Source organism: Eurypyga helias, unplaced genomic scaffold (genome assembly GCF_000690775.1).
Source record: "Eurypyga helias isolate BGI_N326 unplaced genomic scaffold, ASM69077v1 scaffold12625, whole genome shotgun sequence".
NCBI lineage: Eukaryota > Metazoa > Chordata > Aves > Eurypygiformes > Eurypygidae > Eurypyga > Eurypyga helias.
Window position 1 is genome coordinate 12703 of NW_010249550.1, and position 7302 is coordinate 20004.

Consider the following 7302-nt stretch of genomic DNA (forward strand, 5'->3'; position numbering starts at 1 on the left):
CGGCGGGCAGAGGGGCTCGGGATGAGCAGCAGTGGCTCTTGGCTGGGCGGGCAGCGTGTCGGTGTGCCCGCCGCCGGGATGGCACAGGGAGGAGGCCTGGGGAGCTCAGGCACACGGCAGAGGTGTGGGAGGGCACCGACGCACGTGTCTGCACGTGCCCGGGTTTCGGTGCTTCTGCATCAACATGTGCAGAGAGTTTTTACATCTGCCCAGAGAAGTATTGCCAGCTGTACCCCACGGCCTTGGGGACAGCCGAGGATGGGGCAAAAGAGCAGAGAGGGTGAAAGGAAGGCAGGCAAAGGCAGGAGGAAAGGCCAGTGCCTTGGCTTCCCCTCCACCCTGAACACAGCGAGTCCTGACCCCTGCTCCTCAGCTGCCCGCAGGGATGCTTGGTGTTTATGACAGCAGTGGCAAATCCGAAGGGATGGATTCCCAGCTGAAGCCCTCGCTGACCAGGGCAGCTGGCAGGAAGAGTTATTTATCCGGGCTGATTGGACTCTGTAACAGGGATACAGAGTTTTCATCTCAGAAAGTGGTAAATTAGGCTGAAATATTTGATGCCCTTGTGCAATGACCTTCTGCTTCCAAGCACAGAGATGACTGTGCAGGTAACCAAGGACACGTTCCTGCACCTACAGCACCTTTGGGATACTTGATCCTTGAGGATACAAGTGAAAATACTCTTGGTGTCCCATGACTGCCTTCCTCTCCAGGGGCTGTTACCTTTTCTGCCTGCCTTCTGCAGGATACGTCCGGTTTAACTTCTGGCTGTGCTGGGAATCTCCACAAACCAGCACCTTGCTAGCTGTCAGCTGTCTTCCCCCCCAACGGTCTCCCAGCACGTTTTGAACTCACTGTCCAAATTTAATACTATTTAATAGCACCAGAGATTGCTTCAAGAGAGAAAAATGCTACAAACTTTGTGAAAAGAGGCAACCAGGGCAGGGGAGGAAAGCCCCTTGAACACCCTGGGGATGAGGGGAGGCACAACCCCTGTGAGACACCCGAGAGTCCGCAGCTCCCTGTGTCCTTACGAGGGGGGGTCAGGCTGTGATGGCCCAGCGGAGGCTGCAATGCTGCTTTTTTGCTGGGGCCAGAACGGGGCAGGTTGGGGTTCGTTGGCGAACTCCCGGTGGCCTCCCCCCAGAGCTGGAGCGCTGTGGGCATGGACGGCCGCTGGCACGGGTGGCTGCCCGTGGCTGCTGCAGAGCAGCGTCGCCCCCGTTTCCCTCTTGGCTCTGCTTGTCACCGGCTGCCTGACAGCCACTTCTCCAATGCCGCAGGGAGGGGAGGGCTTTTTCTTGGCTAGGGGCAAAGAATACTCTGAAATCTGCTTTTTCTAGCCCAAACTCCACGTGCTGAGCTACAGCAAGACCCAGCTTTGCTTTGCTCCAGCTCTCCCCACTTGCTGGGCTGGTCCCCAGGGGAAGGGGACACATCCTGGATGGGGAATAAGTTGATGCGTGCCCTGGGCTGACTCTTCCAGCTCCCATGGGCACAGGGCAGGGCAGGGTGACCGGCTGAGGAGCTGTGGATAAGTGATGTATAAGGTGAAGAAGCTTCATGTGAATTAACTCTGCTCCTGTGATTATTCCAGTCCCAGCAAGCAGGTTTTTTTGCTGGAAAGCAATCCAATTCCAGCTGTAAGCAAAGCCAGTTACAGTGCAGGGACTAAAACCAAATTAAATCTTGTGTATGGCTCAACAAGGGGTGGGTTATTGAGAGGAAGAGAGGAGAAATCGATGTGAGCCTGACAGGAGCGCTGCGGGGGGAAGGGCAAGGCAGGGTGGGAAGGGCTGGGGGTGGATGCACGCTGCCTCTTCCAGGATGTGGGGACAACCATGTCTGAGAAATAGAAGAAAAATGCCTAGATAAAATAGGGAGGGGGGTATTAGGGAGTCACTACAGAGGTCATGGAAATGAGAGGGAAGGTGATTATGAAGCAATGAAGGCTCAAAGGCAAAAAGCAGCAGAAAATCCCACCGGGAGAGCAGAGGGACTGGTGACTTAGCGGCGTGAGCAGCCCCGGGAGGACGGAGGAGCGGTGCCCAGTCACGGTGCGTGCCGGCAGAGGAGTGGTGAGTGCCACCACAGGAGCAGCGTGTGGCATGGCCTGTGCCCCTGTGCAGTACCAGGGTTTTGGCAGGCAGCTGGCAGCGGCTGCAGGGTGTGGAGACACGTGGCAGCTCGTTTCCAGCTGATGCTCACGCCAAGGGAAGAGCAGAACGCTTTGCCCCTAGAGCAGGTCTTGAGCCTGGGCGGTTCCTCACGCCACAGCCTTGACTGGTGGGTTCAGAGAGGCTTCACTGATGCCCTTGACTTGTGTGTTGCTGGTCTCCCATCCACGCACACCCCATCCTTCACCCCTCTGCTTCCCATCAAGCAAAACCCCACGCTGTCATCTCCCAGAGCTTTTGGAAAAAGCAGAAAGACAGAGCAAAGGGCATTGGGAGAAGGGGGAGGAATTTGCAGCCTTCTCTCCTCCTGTAGGAGGGGGGTCAAGAGTTTATCAGCGTCTCCTGAGGGTCTGGTGAATCCTGAGGGTCCCTGCTCTCTTCCCGGCTGTTGGTGCTCTGCACCGGTGTTTCAGAGCCTCCCCCACCCGCTCCATCTGCATCTCCTCCTCCCACAGCCTCAGCCTGGTCCATCCGTTCGTGGCTGACCGTTTATTTTTACTCTTTTTCTTCTGGGCATCTTTTCTTCTTTTTTTTTCCCCTTCTTCCATCCTGTCCCTATTGATCTGTGAAGTAACTGGAGATGCAGGAGTCAAGACAGGAATAGACACAAGCAAGCCCTTGGCCTGTGTGCTTGGGAGTGTGCAGCAGGCAGGGTGGGGAAGGGAAGCGGAAAGACTTTTCCCCGCAGATCTCTGTTCGCGGCTTAGTTTTCTCCTCCGTGCAGCGATGAGCTCACTTCTCGGGAATGGGTGAATGAGCTTTTCCTGGCTGCCGGGACTGACGGCCGGCGCAATGAAAGCTGCTGGTTCTCTTTCCACTACCCACTGCGTCTCTTTGGAGTAATTTTTTCCCCTTCATATCGTCAGTCACCGCAGTGCTCAGCGGGGCACGCTCCATCACGGAGACGTTAATAAGCCATAATTGAAGTTAATGTGCCGTGGCCAGGACACGTGGATCCAGTTAGGAGAAATCAGATTGAGCAGAAGTGAATCAATTTTAGGCTGATTATTAAGATTTCTCTCCTTCATCCTCCTCTGCCCCAGCACGTGTGTGTGTCTGTCTGTCGTGCCGGGGATGAGCCATCCCCAGAGGAAGGCAGGAGGAGGGGGAGTTACTCATCACCAAGCAGCTCCACGTAACAGTTCCTCATCTTGAACTTTGCTCAGGCCAACGAGAAGATGAGGTTTCCACTTTTGCAACAGCATTTCCTTTCGTCTCTTTACCTATTGCCTCTTGGAGGGTTTTCTTGGCTTCTCTTTTGCTCACCCTTCAAAAAGAATTGAAGGGAAAGGCTCTCTGTGCTCCCCTGCTTCGATCCCTGCCTTCCCCTCGGCCAGTTCTCAGTGCCAAGCGCAGATCCTCTCCGTGAGGCGCTGCTCTTCGCATGACGTGGAGCCGAGAGTTTGTGCTAGCAGGGCAGAATGAGTCCCCCCAGCCCATTACCCTGGTGCCAACAGCCAGGATTGGGCATTCCAGACCTGGAGGATCAGGGCCATCCCCCAAAGCACCTACTCCTTTACATCGAGCTGCTTAATTGTCAGTGGTACCCACATGCAAGTGAAGGCACATTTTTCTGCATTCTTGGTAGCTCCTGATGATGCTCGATGCTGTATTTCTGTTAAAGATTAAGCAGTTCCTGCTCAGCCTGGTAGCTGCCCCCTTCTTCTGACCTCCCGGCCAACATGATGACAGCAGCTGAGCATGCTTCCCTCTGATTGTAGCTCAGCTACCATCGCATCCTGGCTGCCCCAGGCTGCTTTGCCCTGCTTGGACATTCCTCCTTCTGCCTCTGTTGCTGGAACTGTTGGAGAGCCTCCAGCTGATCTTGGCTTCTCCAACAAAGCTGTCTCTGTAAGGGAGGAAAGATGCAGGTTTGGTCCATGGAACAGTCCCTTGTTGAGGGTCTTAGATTTTGCGTAATGACTAATGACCCCACTGAGCACCGTTCCCTGAGAAGCAGGATGGGACCTGCCAGCTGCCCCACTGCTGCTTCACATTTACCTGGGGTAAAAGATCTGTGAGACCCTGGGCTTCCTCTGCTGAGCTTGCCCCAGTGCCAGAGCGTCATCCCCAAAATAGCCATGGGCTCACCCAAACATCCCCCGAGAACAAGCCCAATGCCCCTGCAGCCCACAGCCAGCCTCTGCCCGTGCTCAGACCATGAAAACCGGGGCCAGTGCCTGGCCCTGCTCCTTCCCCTGCAGCTCCTGGCAGCCAGACTCCGGGTCCCAGGAGGTAACAGCATCCTCGTGTCAAGGACGGCCAAGTCTGTGCCAACGGTGCGCTGTGTTCCTCGGCCCGTTCTCGCCTCCGTGCTGGGCAGCCCCCGAGAGCTGGATGGCTGAATTTCCCTGGCATTCCTCCAGGCTGGAATTAGCTTGAGATCAAGCAAAATCTTGCTCTTGGTCATATAGTTAAATTAAGTTAATGCGCAGCAACTGTTTGCTTGGCTTTCCTTGAGTCTCGTAAAGGTTTTCACTCCCACTGCAGCAAGATGGAGAGGAAACTTGCTGAGCAGGAGGGAGGGAGTTCGTGAGAAACCCGGAGAGCTCCTCCTTTCCCCAGGCACTTATGACACTTTGTCAATAGCCAGAGACGGATGCCCAAGGTCCTATTACCTGCTCCCGGCTTCGGTTTGTGAAGGTTTTTATTTCCCCTCCGATTTTGTTGCCGAGTTGTGTCCGGCCCTGAGCGGATAATAGAATTTCATCAATAGACTGAGAAGGTGATGTATGTTAAAGCACTTAATATAAAGAGACTTCTACAGGAGCCCAAATTCAATTTGGCCAATGAACTCAATTGCAGGCATTATTGCATTCCAGGAGAAAGACCAAGAGCATTTATACACATTACTCTGCAAATATTTATGTTCACGTATCCGTGTGATGTCCTCTTCACCCTTCCTCCCTTCTGTTGCCCGACCCCCTAATGGGGAAGTTTGGTTTCGTGTTTGCTTTTTAAGGCAGCTTTGAATGTAAATAATGTTCCGCCAGTCAGCAGGATCTTGACAGCTGGCGAGTGTCAACTTATTTAAAATAAATAACCTCTCGAATGGGAACAGCTAGCTAGCGTGCTCTTCACTTTGGCATCTTTTAAATTCTCTCCTCTTTGTAACCCGAACCTCAAATCATTTCGAAGGGCAGCGAGGAGGGTTCCTCCGGTCTGGGAGGACTCATCCATCCCTACCACACAACCAAGAGTGAAAACCCACAAGGAAAATAGCCCACTCACGTCTCCGTCTGACCTAGCCCAGGGTTGGCTTTGGTTTTCAGTTTTGGGGCCCTGCAAAAAGCAGTAAAACCCAAAAGCCTCTCTCCCTGGCTTGAGTGGAAAGACACAACACGTTAAAATGGCTTTTCCTCTCCCTTCAGCCCCTGGACCACAGCCTCAGTTACGCTCCCACCCCTGCTCCTGCGATGAATGAGCTGCCGGCACCTTCCTCAACCCTTTCAGCTCTTCTCCAACCTTTGCCAGAGCCATCTCCCAGCAAGGCAAACCCTAACAGAACTCCTCTCCACAAAGGGACGGTGCTTCTTCCATAGCCCAGCCATTAGGAGCTATTTTTACCTGCTTCTGCATGCACAGATGGGCCAGAAACAATCCAAGCTCAGCGCCCGTTATGCTTTGCCCAGAAGATTTGCTCCCTGCTTTTGCTGAGCTGCCAAAACAGTTGCAAGGAGCAGGTAGAAAGTGGGGAAGTCACAGCCAGGCAGCTGCCAGAGCGTGCTGCGAGCAACGGCTGGGGATGACAATAGAGAGATGGAGAAGAGTTATTCATGTTTCCCCGAGAGCTGAGATCAGTTGAAACATCGTTTTCCTCGGGGATGGAGAGGAAAGAGCTCCCTTCAAACACATCATCCCATGAGACTCATTAAAGGCTCATCAATTACAGTGAGAGCAAACAATTCAGGGGAAAGCTCTCCGAAGCCTTCCCTGGGATGGCAGTCATTAGCAGCTCTCCGCTGCGCTGCCTGTCCCCAGCGCCAGCCCGGGTGAGTGGGGAGGGAGCAGGGGGCACCACTGCCCCGGCAGCGATGGGGGAAAGCAGGAGCCCAGGAGCCATGGGGAGGGGACACCATCCACAGCATCCCTGGGGCTGTGCCGCCACGCACAGCATCCCCGGCAAGTGTGTGGGCGAGATGAGTGCGCAGGCTGGACTGGAAGGGAGGTGCTGGCCCACTGCAGTGGTCTTCTGCTGCTCTATGTCCTCGTCCAGGCTCTTTTCTAAGGAGCTTGGGGCAGGGCAGGATCGGGTCACGGGGATGGAGCAGCTCTCTGGGTCTGCACCCAGCGAGCGGTTCCTCCAGGCCTACCCAGCTCAGCAGCAGGGCCATGGCGTCAGGCTGGAGCAGGGGGTGCCGGCCCCCCGAGGGAGGTAGAGGGATAAAGAGATGCTCGCTGCCTTTCTCTGCCTTACTTCCCTGCTCTGCCAAGTGGGGTCACAGGCAGAAAAGAGGCTGTAAAACACATAAGCATCCTTGGACGGAAGGAAAAAGGGCTGGGGTGGCTTTTTAGAAGTCATTATTAATGACTGTATTTCAAAAGTCATTATTAGTGAAAGCTCAGGGATAGAGGCTGCTCTCCTGCTCCCAGCACGGCTCCTGCACTCACCCCCCCGCACCCCCTTCAGAGCCTGTGCACGGGCATCACCTTCCCTCACACACGGGCTTGGCACCGGACACCTCTCCAACCGCTCGCTGCCGTGACCTCCAGGATGCTGACGGAGAAGCGCAGGGATGGCAAACAGTTCGTTACGGCTGTTGAAAAAAAAAAGAAAAAGCTCAAAAAAGGACACTTTCCTGTAAACTTTCCTTGGCGCTCCCGGCTCCGTGATGTTCCCTGGTGAAGGCATTGGCAGCGTCAGCCCACACTGCACCACTCTGAGGGAAGGCAGCAGCTGAATGTCCTGCACTAAAATAAACCCGTAAATACCCCGTCGTGCAAACTGCAGCGCCTTGGGCCGACCATCGCTCCAGCCTTTTTTGCTGAGGAACGGTGTGAGATGCAAGACACAGGTGTGTGCACTCACTAACAGCCCAGCACGGGGCCTGGGTGCCCCCAGGCCATGGGGGGTGCCTGTGGGTGCTGCAGCTGCTGCTGGGTGCGCTGGGGCTGCTCTCCTCGG

At 55.0% G+C, this 7302-nt stretch overlaps 1 protein-coding gene across 1 annotated transcript in view; it reads left to right on the plus strand.

Annotated features, from left to right (window-relative positions):
- NTNG2 (netrin G2) overlaps positions 1-7302 on the plus strand; it is a gene marked incomplete at both ends in the record, with an annotated part of 26886 nt that overhangs the window by 2437 nt on the left and 17147 nt on the right. The gene's annotated exons all lie outside the window — the stretch shown is intronic.